Below are 13,897 nucleotides of genomic sequence, written 5' to 3'. Positions count from 1 at the left end.
GACGTTTCTCTCTTGGGATTTTAAAATATCTCCCCTTTTCAATCAAGAGGGAGTGATCACTTATTCTAAATTTAGTGATTAATCTCCTTATCTGAAAATTAGATGTATTTAGATAATATTCTAGTTTGTAATCTTTTTTAAGTTTTTTATAGAGAAAAAATTTACTTTTATCATCGATGACTTGAAATTTATTTTGAATTAAATCTTCATATCTATTTTTCATTTTTAACTTTATATCGTTTTTTATTTTATTTACATCTTTTATGTCCTTACAAGTAGAAAGAATATTAAGGTCAACGTTAGTCTCTTTAACAATATTTTTAGCATATGTATACCATGAGTAAGTTCCTATTTATCATCGGTATAAGGAAATAATTCGTAAATATAACTCAACATGCAGACATCGAATACGTTCAAGTATTTCACATCCAATCTTTTATGGTAATATTCTTTACAAAGCACAAAAATGTCAGTATTCACCTCAAAAGCTTACAAAACCTTTAAAAAAAACTTATTAAGAAGGGATATAGTTACGATACTGTTGCCAGTTCATCAAAGATTGCATATTTTGGCGTTAATATTGATTCACTTATAGGGTCTTTGCATCAGAACTAAACACATTTATTCAAAAACCAGTTGTTGGCATGACACGGGTTATGTTCTTCTCATATATGTTATGATGGTATGATACTAAACCCCTAACGGGAAGGATTGTGCCTGATGTTCATATGATGAAATCATAATCTTTCAGTCAGTTTAATTGAAGTCTGGAGCTGGCATGTCAGTTAACTGCTAGTAGTCTGTTGTTATTTATGTATTGTTGTCATTTTGTTTATTTTCTTTGGTTACATCTTCTGACATCAGACTCGGACATCTCTTGGACTGAATTTTAATGAGCGTATTGTTATGAGTTTACTTTTCTACATTGGCTAGAGGTATAGGGGGAGGGTTGAGATCTCACAAACATGTTTAACCCCGCCGCATTTTTGCGCCTGTCCCATGTCAGGAGCTTCTGGCCTTTGTTAGTCTTGTATTATTTTAATTTTAGTTTCTTGTGTACAATTTGGAAATTAGTATGGCGTTCATTATCACTGAACTAGTATATATTTGTTTAGGGGCCAGCTGAAGGACGCCTCCGGGTGCGGGAATTTCTTGCTACATTGAAGACCTGTTGGTGACCTTCTGCTGTTGTTTCTTTCTATGGTCGGGTTGTTGTCTCTTTGGCACATTCCCCATTTCCATTCTCAATTTTATTTTGTTCGGTGTGAGCCAAGGTTCCGTGTTGAAGGCCGTACATTGAACTATCATGGTTTACTTTTATGAATTGTTATTTGGATGGAGAGTTGTCTCATTGGCACTAACGCCACGTCTTCCTATATCTATATAAAGCCATGTATTAAAATGCATCCACTAACGATACTGTCCAATAATTTCAACTAAAATTAACATTTATCAAATAAATATTAGATGTAGAAATGTTTGAAGTTGTATTGTTTATTTGGCGATGATATCAATCATGATCATTTTAATTTGCTGAAGAGGTGAACAGCTGCAATAATATTTCTTGGAAAATTTGCTATCTACATGTATTCTAACCAAAAATTAAACCGTAAAAATTTGCATTTGTGTTTAATCCATCAGGTAATGAAAACAAACTTCACGAAAATTATGACCAAATAAACAATAAAACTTCATACATTTCTACATCGTGTCTTTTTTCATATATAAAAATCGATTGTAATGTTACTTGGTAATAATTTTTGGAAAAAATATCGATTTTAGTTGAAATGATAGGACAATTTTTTTAGTGGCAACTCATTTTTTTTCTATTCCAGGAAATACAGCAACTGAACGTCATAGGTCAAACGTTGACGTCATTCGAATTGTGACGTCATGCCAGGTATGCGATACGGGTTTAGCCATGCGATACGGGGTATGCGATACAGGGTAGGTGATACAGACTGGAAAAAAAAACCTTTGTTAGATATACAAAATTGCTGTTTTTTGTACTAAACATATGCTAAAATGTAAAATCACAAAAAAACTGAACTTAGAGGAAAATCAATTCGGAGAGTCCATTATCACATGGCAAAATCAAAAAACAAAACGCATAGAAAACAAATGAACAAGAACTGTCATATTCCTAACTTGGTACAGGCATTTTCAAATATAGAAAATAAGGACATTATCGGTCGTCCTATGGGCAGTATAAAGAAAAATCACAAAAATACTGAACTTAGAGGAAGATCAATTGGGAAAGTCCATAATCACATGGCAAAATCAAATAACAAAACGCATCAAAAACGAATGGACAGGAACTGTCATATTCCTGACTTGGTACAGGCATTTTCAAATTTCCCACTCCTCCACTCTTAATCTTAAAAATGAAATTATTGTCATCTTGTTTTCCTAGTGTTTCAGAGCATGCATTCAACATGTTAGAGGTAGCTCTTAAGTCTCATCGTATTGCCCGACAATACTGATATTGATAGATTATTCAAATCCCTAATGACTCTTAGAAACAAATACTGAAAACCAACTTATTTTCGCGGATACTTAATTTCGCGTTTTACCCTTCCTAGACCACTTCTCGGCTATATAAATTAGCGATTTTCAGAAATTCAATAAGGAATGATCCAAGTTTTACATATTCACGATAATAAATACTCGCGTTATTTTTCTTCAGTTCTGGACTGAGGTATATACTAATTATTTCCTGGAAGAGGTGGTCTTAATATCTGGTTAAAGATAAAACCTCGTAATTGTTCACGAACAATTTAAATGTTAAATAAAAGTTGTCGCTTGAATATTTTTGAAATCATTTAGAATTAGGTAATATATTTCTCATGCATAACATTGAATTATCATAAACTTGTATAAAATATTACTAAAATTTTACAGTTCAATAACATTTAAAAATATTAAAAGGCTATTAAAGGTTTGCTAGGTTTATTGAACAGATTCCTAAAAATGTTCTAAGCGGGCTGATAAAGGGACCTTTATTGACTGCTTCCGGAATGTTATCACATGCCTTCTTTCCGTTAATTTCCGTGACGTTTATCACATGCAACTTCGTGCATTTCCGGAAATTTGTTCGCAAACGACAAAACAGTGCGAAAAACCGCAAGTGATTTAATACTTTCACAAAATAGTTGAGGAGCAAATATATGGTGTGACAAGATAAATAAAATGCTTGTTATATCAATAAAAACAATTAAATTCAAAAAATATATTTGGTTGTCTGTTACTTATTATCTAAAAATTCGTAGAAAGACAAACTTTAATCAATAGTTCTTGTCTGTATTTCTTCTGCTGAAGTATATGATAAAAAGATTATTACATGGCATTTTTCATATCAGACCCTTTTTCGGTCCTAGGTCATGATATCGGCCCAAGAGCATAACTTTGATCCCTTGACCGGATTTCGTATAACTTTTGAAATATATTTTGGTCATCTTTGTTTTGTTGCATTGCATAATAGCTCTTCTGTGTTTGTATCAGGTATTAGATTTTCAACTACTTTGGCATCGAGCATCACTTATTACACATATATTGCCGAAATACGCATGCGGTGCAGAAACAAAGTTGGTTCCGTTAAAAAGTAAGCAAGTAAGTAAGAAAGAAGTTAAGTAAGTAGATTAATAGTTTATTAAAGTGTTACATATTGATTGACATAAAATAAACAATGTTATAATAGTTATCAAAGGTACCAGGATTATAATTTAGTACGCCAGACGCGCGTCTCGTCTACATAAGACTCATCAGTGACGCTCAAATCAAAATATCTATAGAGTCAAACAAGTACAAAGTTGAAGAGCATTGAGGATTCAAAATTCCAAAAAGGTTTGACAAATAACATAACACATGTGTATTGATTGTTAATGAATTAAAGAGAATTGTAACTTATAAGACAAACAGCGCAGAAGAAAACAAGTCAAAAGAAAAAGTTCTGTCCATTTGGAAAGCCAAACCAACTTGGTGTTCTATATTGGAAAACTGATCGTATCATGATGAAGTAAGAAAGACGAATAAACTACACGATATTCACCATTGTATTAAGAAAAAATATTATTTAAATGCTTATTTATTTTATTAAATCTTGGAGTGCTCCAAAGAGGGGAGGAAATTACATGTACCAGTAAACAGAATCAGATAACGCATTTTGTTTTAATTATAAAAGAGCATTTGCACAACAAGTAAGCTATATCCATTCATTGGTAAAAGTTTTAATGAGTAAAGAAGTAATTTCAATCAGATTTTTTTTAACATGTTCCTTTTTTCCATTTAAACAAATAAAACTACATATACACAACATGTCAGCGATATCTATTCGTTGGCAAAAAAACAAACAAATGAAGTTAGCTTAATCAAATTCGAAGTTAAGCTAGTTTAAGTTCTAATTGGCATGGTATTTGCTTGCATTTTTAGGAATTTTAGATCTCAATGCTCTTCAACTTTGAACTTTATTTGGCTATTTTACACTTTTTTGGATTCGAGCGTCACTGATGAGTATTTTGTAGACGAAACGCGCGTCTGGTGTATATATAATATTTAGTCCTGGTATCTATGATGAGTTAATTTACAAGTAAAATAGCACATTCACAGCACATAAGCAATACATACATTAGTAGAAAATTTACAAATAATGAAATAAGTAATTTCAAGCAGAATTAAATCCTTAGCTTTTTTCTTATTCTTATTGACATGGTATTTTTTTCAGTTTATTCCTTATTTCGGTCATACATTAAAATGTATGTACGTGCGTAAATTCTTCAGATATGCACAGCAGGCCCTATGCAGCTAAGTAATATCTTCCGGTTCACAGTAGGATTTCACAGACGAACATCACCTATGTAGAAGCAAGTGTATCATGCTACATACTACCCCATATCTTTTGCATAAGTATCGCATTTTCTCCATATCTAAGTTGCGGCTGACCTTTTCCGTAATTCCATTGAAAGTAATTCATGTCTTGTCCATCGTCATATCGCCATTTTGAAGTGCTTCCAATACGTGTTCCTTGAATGTGAATGTCACCATTTGGTTGTTGTGGGTCTGGTACAGTCGCTACAAAAAATAAATAACAAAATGTATATATCAAATGTATAAAATGTATATATCAATGTACATGTGCATATGTATGTAATCAGTATCTTCCATAGATTTGATTTTCAAAAGTTAAAAGGGTAAAAATTAATTCCTTTTATGTGTATCCATGGTAACATTCTGCATTCATTTATCATAAAATATTACAAAAAGGAGGGTGAACATGTCACATATCCCCCTAAAATTTGGATCAAACTAGAATTGCAATGCCCTTGAGTTATACCTTTTTAGAAACTGTTACATAACCTTGATGTTCATATAAATCCAATACAAATGCTATTTTAATACTCAGCTATCCAAAAATGAATTTTATTGCACACTAGCTCTCATATTTGAAAAGTCCACAGGAGCCAAAATGCGAAACTACACACCCAACTGTGGAGTGCTACCTTAACAGGTTAGTGATATTTTATATTGTGTCTTTCTATGTTGTGATGCTACACTATTTTTTTCAGATAATGTTAAGGGTTGTTACCTTTTAAAAGGTTTAAACGGCTTCATTTGTTTGCAACTGTCCTATATTAGGAATATGATGTTCAGTGGTTGTCGTTATTTGATGTGGTTCATAAGTGTTTGTTGTTTCTCGTTTTTCTTAAAATAGATTAGACCGTAAGTTTCCCTGTTACACTTAATCTAGTCAATTTTGGGGCATTTTATAGCATGCTATTCGGTGTGATCCAAGGCTCTGTATTAAAGATCGTACTTTTATCTATAATGGTTTACTTTTACAAATTGTGACTTAGATGGAGAGTTTTGTCATTGGCACTTATAACCCATATTCTTATACCTAGCGATGCAGTAAATGAACTAGCTTGAAGACTTGTCCCTTAATGAAATTTGGACATAATGTAAATGGATATTTTCTTATCGTAAGATACATGTTAACGGGCATCCAATAGGGTCATGTGAGCACCACATTCAGTTTTTGCAAATATCATATAATCTCATGTCTACATCATAAGATTATACTGCCATTTTCCTATCATATCATCTTATTTTTACGTCATATATTGTCATTTTCACAAGATAACACTGTGCGGGACAAATTTGTCATTTCTGAATTGGCAAATCTAACATTCTTGTTTAACAAGATAAAAAAATTATATGTTGGCTAAGTGATAGATATTAATTACTAAAAAAACATACCCATATGTCCGCGCTAATAAAAAATACATTAAAAATTATCATACGAATATTAGGAGCTCCTTATAGGAAAGTTTAAATTCCCATCTGAAAAAGTACTTTTTCCATGGGAAATATAAATTTCCATTAAGAAATATTACAATGTTATATTCATATCCTATTATGTCATTGTCATGTTATAGTATGTCATTTTTATATCAAATAATGGTGAAACAAGAGAGTTAATTGGTGCACGCACCAACATTTTGTGCCGGAAATATGGAGGTTTTTGGTGTAAAAATAAGTGCAAAATATTATCTTTCATCTCTTTTACTCATCCCTGAATTTTATGTCAAGATGACATATTTTTTATCGATTGACAAAAAACATAATATACGTAAAGCAAACAAATGTAAAATTATTTCTCTCAGTAAAGGTTGAGAAATCCTAGATATAATGTTTTCATTCCTATTCGGTTTTGGTGATATTTAAAAGAATTAACAGACACTCTGAATAGGAACGTAGCTTCGTATGATATTCAACCATAAATTCTGCTCAAACCAATGGGGAGGGTCAACTTGAACTCAAGGTACTACCACTTATGAGAAATATTGATCATCGTTGAATGTCTTATGGTAACTTGAAGATGAAGGACAACAATAAAAAAGTTCAATATTTGGGTTTAACCACGTATTGATGTTAATATTGTCTCGTGTACATTTACTTCATATCCCTTCATATTCCATTTGGTATACGACAGACTAAAAACCTGTTACTTACATTTGCTACAACTAAAACCCAGAAAGCTTCAGACAGTATAGCAAAGTATTCTCTTCGTAACAACTGACATATCCTTGACAAAATACTTTCATTTCAATCTGTTTGGTTGCAGTTATATTGAAAAGTATTAGCAAACACCATGTGGATATTTGAGAAGTTTGAAAATCAATTTCAGTTACTGAAACATGTTACCTATTAAAACTCCCGAAATCGCTTACGGTGAAAGTAAAAAAACTTTATTATGATTATTTTTCTAAATGATGAAAACTGTTTATATCATAATAAAAAATAATATCGCAAACTACAAATCATTTCTCATGTTCTGACTGGGACTATTATACTATAATAGTCCCAGGATCCGACAACTAGTTATAACATCGCACTTGGTACCTTTTTTACATTTCTAAAAATAAGCTGAGTTGGGGAATCCCCAATTATGGGTCGCACATTATGTGCATAATAAAACATTGAACACTCATTGGTAAAAATATTTGGCATCCTGTTCTTATATAAAAATTAATTTAAAAAAATGTATTTATTTCAATTATATATATCTTTATTACCAAAGTCTATATAAACTATAGGTATATTACAGTGAATTCATTTATTTTCGTGGATATCAATTTCCTTGTTATTAGGTAAACGATATTTGTTTATGGGCCAGCTGAAGGACGCCTCCGGGTGCGGAAATTACTCGCTACATTGAAGACCTGTTGGCGTCCTTCTGATTTTGTTTTTTTTTCTATGGTCGGGTTGTTGTCTCTTTGACACATCCCCCATTTCCATTCTCAATTTTATTGCATATTCGTAGATATTTAATTTCTTGGTTTTGGCAAAATCTGCATACATTCCTTTAGAAAATTAATAATTCGTTAAATACTTAAATTCGTGGTTTCCATGTACCAACGGAATCCACGAAAATTGGTATCCAACAAATATTAATGAATCCACAGTATCTCAAATCTTTTTATTTTCATATACCGCATTAAATAAGATTATAGATCCGCAGAAACTCATGTAACAATCTCAAACAAATATCATATGATTGACCGGCTTAGTGCCGTCCCATAATCATACGATATGATTGAAAATAAAAAATACATCGTAAATTCGTAAAAACACGATATATATCAGAGAAATGAAAATTGAAATGATAAGTCTGATTTGACGTTCAATTATAACCACTGAATTGCTCGGGATTGAGATTTTTAACATTAAAAGTTTACCTGAAACACACTTTACAACAAAATAACTCGGCTTTGGTAAAAGAAATTGACATCATAATGCAAAAACATGCCGCCTGAGAAATGATATAGAAAGGATTAAAGAAATTGTGTTGAGACTACAGTTTTGAAATCATTTCGATTCAATACGAGAAAAATAATGATTGATGAAAATCAACAATAACTACTGGCCAGGACTACTTGTTTATTCATTTAAGTGATTGTCATTCGGATTCTAACATTCAGTGTTTACTAGTAACACAGCTAACAACTTGGCCTTTGTAATTGGTAATGGAAATTTGAAATGCAAAAACTGCATACACTTTTTTAACGCATTACGTCTTAAATGAACGAAATATCATTTCATCACGCAAAACAATGCAGCTTGAAGACTAAAGAAAAACGATCAAAGATAATTGCGCGTCAATACAAACAAACAGTATGATGGATGGAAACAACGAGACCAACAAGTCTTCTCGTCTCGTGTATTCTTTTAAGTGAATAACATTCGGATTCTACCATTTGATTTTCACCTGTAATGTAAAGATCAAATGGTTTAATGATATCCGACACAAAATCCGACTCCCGAGGAGTAATTATTGAGAAGTGTGTTTCAATGGGTAGGTAAATCTGGATCCAATCCCCACGGAAGGATTATGATACATATCCTGATTCTACTCACAATCCATTACAATCTTCACTGAATGCTGCTTAGGATTATGATACGGATTCTGATTCTACTCACAATCCGTTACAATCTTCACTGAATGCTGCTAAGGATTATGATACGGATCCTGATTCTACATACCAACCGTATCACTCCGCGGTTTCGATCAGAACACCTGTTGTGTCAATCTCAGATTTTATATCATATCCGTAGATTATTAGCCATAGTGTAGTGGTTAACGCATCGGACAACTAACACACAGGTTCCTGATTCGATTCCTGTTCCGGTTCCATGATTTTTCGGCCCTTCCTTGACACTATTTACGAATATGTATTTGGAAAACGATAATAGTTCGTCGGAGGGAGACGATAAATAGATGACCCGTTTTAAGTGAAACCAAAATCTTAGTCCTGCATGTAAGAGACAGCCTTGCTTTTTCGAAAAATAGCAGGCTAATGCCGATACAAGGCATCACTGACATCCATTAAGTGAAAAAGGTACTAATATCAGGTAAAACTCGTTTCATATTCAACTATAACAAGAAAATATGTTTAAACTATATACAGCACTTTATATGACCGTATTTGTGTAGTGTTACGTAGTATTGAACGTAACGGAAGTAGACTCTTCAGACTTCATTATGCAAATAGTTATCAAAAGTACCAGGATTATAATTTTATACGCCAGACGCGCGTTTCGTCTACATAAGACTCATCAGTGACGCTCAGATCAAAATAGTTAAAAAGCCAAATAAATACAAAGTTGAAGAGCATTGAGGATCAAAATTTGCTAAAAGTTGTGTCAAATATGGCTAAGGTAATCTACTCCTGGGGTAAGAAAATCCTTAGTTTTTCGAAAAATTCAAAGTTCTGTAAACAGAAAATTTATAAAATGACCATATAATTGATATTCATGTCAACACCGAAGTGCTGACTACTGGGCTGGTGATACCCAGAACCAAACACACTTGTGTTCTAAAGAACAAGAAAAATTGTTCCAAGAAAACAGTTTGAATATTATTACGCGTCAAGGACATGGCATGGATTTTGTTTTACTTATCATATCCAACGCTTTTGAAATTTTTATACAGAATTAAACATTTAACATTAGCTAAAGTAAACTTAGTAGTTTCTGTGTCATTTGTGGAGAGTTGTCTCATTGGCAATCATACCACATCTTCCTTTTTATATTGGTTTAAAAATAATTTAAGTCATTTAAAAAAAGAAAATTCAAAAGTATGTATCTTATTCAACATTGTGTATCCATATTCATGCACTTGAATTACACTTATTCTCTATAGTAGTTGATTTGTTTTTAGATATTCAATACTATTGTATGAAATGTCAAAAGGCGGACACAATTATCAAACAATGCTTCTTATGAAGAACATTGCGGAAGTTATTTCATAATTAAAACAGCGATAAAGGTAAGCACTTAACTGACTGTATAATAAACAAACAACAGAACTGGATGAAACAAAAAATATGTCATTGACTTCGTGATAACAAAAGTACACACGATTATATGTCTTGTCTGGTCTGTTTTATTCTGATCTTGATTTAATGTATCTTCAGGATGATGGGTATCACACGACTAAGATTATTGCATATCAGAGAAAAATGGCTAATATCACAGAACAATTGGCCAATTTAACAGAATAATTGGCTTATATTACAGAATAAATGGCCTATAGTTTACAGAATAATTGGCTCATATGACAGAACAATTAGCCAATTAACAGAATAAATGGCTCATATTACAGAATAAATAGCCAATATAACAGAATATTTGGGCAATAGTACAGAAAAGTTGGCCAATGCTACAGCGTAATTGGCTTATATTGCAGAATAGTAGGCCAATATTACAGTATAATTGGTCAATATTGCAGAATAGTTGGTCAATATTACAGTATAATTGGTCAGTATTACAAAATAGTTGGCCAATTGTTACAGAATCAATGGTCAACATTACAGAATAATTGGCCAATAGTATAGAATAGTAGGCCAATAGTATACAGAATACTGTAAACAGGGAAATTTTCGCGGTAGTTTAATTTTCGCTATTTTCGCGGTAAGCATTGAACCGCGAAAATAAAACGACAGCGAAAATATCAAGTAAACTCTTTTATTCAATTTACTTTTACAAATACAAATCGTGACTTAGATGGGGAGTTGCCTCATTGGCACTCATACCACAGCTTCTTATATCTAAATATGTGGATAGAATATCTATAGGACTAGTGTATAAAATTGATTTTATAGACGACACATATATAACTCAAATCATAACTGTATATCGTAATGAAAAGCAATGTAAGAAGTCATGTCTTTAACTCAAATCAGTAATCTCATAAGCGATCATGATGTATATTGTTGTGTAAACAACACGTTTTACCATTATGTTAATGACACATGTCAATCAGTAATAAAAGTATCACCTCGTTGAATCTACTACACAGATTAATCAGATCAAACGATCATTAATTAGCATTAATTCTGACAGTATTTTATTCTAATTCAATCCTAATTAGGTCTACTTTTCTGATATTGTTTATGTGTTTTTACAAGCGAACATGACAAACTTTTAATCTACTTTAACATTAACATGATTAATAAACCGAAAACAAAAGATTTATGATTGATTTTATAACTTGATTAAGGATATATTATAGCTGTTCACTTTTGAAAATCATTTATGAAAATATTTATATAGACCACAGGGAAATCGCGAATTCTAAACGGCGCGAACTGGGATCGTGTTACTAAATCGCGAAATAAAGATGGCGCGAAAATTTCCCCGTTTACAGTAGTTGCTCAATGACAATAACAATCAAAACCAAGGGGTAAACAAAGACTCACAAAACCCAAGGACATTTCATCAACAGTTATGAATCATAATTAAGAAACAACACGAGTTCCACTAAAAAAACGGGAGTGAAACCAGGTGCTACGGAAGGGTAAGCATTTTCTGCACCGTATACGGCACCCGTCGTGTTATTTCTTTGTTCAGTTCGGTAATGACGGAAGGTTATTATGACTGAGGAAGAATAGTTGGTCAATATTACAGAATGTTTGGCCAACGAAATGAAAAAAGAGAGAAATGATGTGCTCAAATAACTAATAGACAAATTCGGGTAAAATGTATAGAGAATAGAGAAAAAATGTTTAAAACATAAAAGATACATAATTACAGGTACCCTATACAGACCCTTATATCGAAACACTATTTATGAAAATAAGGTTGCAGGTCAGATGAACAATACTAGACAGACAAACGCATCTTACAATCATCCCATACACCCGTTATAGAAAACTTTTGATCTATTTCCTGTAGCATATGTGTAAAATATGACTTAACTAATTTTTATTTTAAAAAAAATCGTTTGCCAATGTCCAGATAAAAAGATGGATGAGCTTCCTTTTCTTTATGTGCTGGTCTTCGAGTGCGGGATTTGTTTGTTTGCTGCATTGAAGACCCATTGGTGGCCTTCGGCTGTTATCTGTTATTTGGTCGGGTTGGTGTCTCTGACATATCCTTATTTTCAGTCTCAGTTTCATTCAGTCAGGAACTCAGTGCTTGTTGCTGTTTGTTGATGGCTTTGTTTGTATTTCCATTAAAAAAGCGAGCGAACAGACCAGAAGTGCAATAAGTCTAATAGATAGTTGACGATACCATTTAACTCAGGTGCTCCGGAAAGAAATTGCAGGTAAAAGGAAATACTGTCAATATGAAATAGAAGATTTGGTATGATTGCCATTGTAAAACGCATGAAATTATTAAACGTCTTGTTTTCCATTTTAACATCACTTTGTCGATATATCTGCTGGTGGACTATCACTCACTGAGGATATCATCAGCTCAGAAGTCAGTAATTCGGTACTAACAGGATTTAACAAACTTTTCTAAAATTGTACGTTTAAAAATTTTTAAATTATTAAGAAACTAAGGTTTCAACTCCCTTAGACAAAAGTTGACTTCAGAAGAATTTGGCTTTTTATTTTAGGTATTTTTGACATATAGCTCTTCAACGGTTTCAGTTAATATACATCCTCGGACTTCGAATGTTTGGTTTTGAGCGTTCCTGATAAAAGGTTATACCAGTAAAGCGCTTCGAACGCATGAACTTATTAAACGTGTTGTTTTCAATTATGTTTTCTCCACAAGAAACCAAAATAACACAGAAATTAACAATTATAGGCCTTCAACAATGAGCAATGCCCATACCACATAGTCAACAGGCCCCCGAAATGGCAATGTTAACCAATTCAAACGAGAAAACTAACGGCCTAATTTATGTATTTATTTATACGCCGAGGGTATCATCAGCCCAGTAGTCAACACTTCGGTGTTGACATGAATATCAATAATGTGGTCATTTTTATAAATTGCCTGCTTACAAAACTTTGAATTTTTTGAACAACTAAGGATTTTCTTATCCCAGTCATAGATTACCTTAGCCGTATTTGGCACTACTTTTTGGAATTTTGGATCCTCAATGCTCTTCAACTTTGTACTTGTTTGGCTTTATAAATCTTTTGATATGAGCGTCACTGATGAGTCTCATGTAGACGAAACGCGCGTCTGGCGTACTAAATTATAATCCTGGTACCTTTGATAACTATTATGTACAAAAATTGAACGAAAAACAAATATGTCACTCATAAATAAACGGAAACCACTGACTATACATTTTGTCAAATTCTGTCACTTGAATTGTGGTAAATGCAGTAAATGTATAACCAAACATTATATTGATGCACGATGTCAGCGCGGGAAAAAAAATGATTTATTATGTAACTTTGCTATTTACGCAAAAATCTAAGTCTGATACATTACTCCTTTGTTTCAAAGACTTTAGCTACTTGACGAAAAAAAAGATTCAATCTAGCCGCACAGATTCTCTGACAAGTTTAATAATCTCAAACAATTCAAATGCAATTACAATCAATTCTATATTAACTTTGGTTTATTTGATTACAAATTCTGACATCTGATTATT

Source organism: Mytilus edulis, chromosome 13 (assembly GCF_963676685.1).
Source record: "Mytilus edulis chromosome 13, xbMytEdul2.2, whole genome shotgun sequence".
In the NCBI taxonomy this organism is placed as follows: Eukaryota; Metazoa; Mollusca; class Bivalvia; order Mytilida; family Mytilidae; genus Mytilus; species Mytilus edulis.
This window is presented reverse-complemented; position numbering follows the sequence as displayed.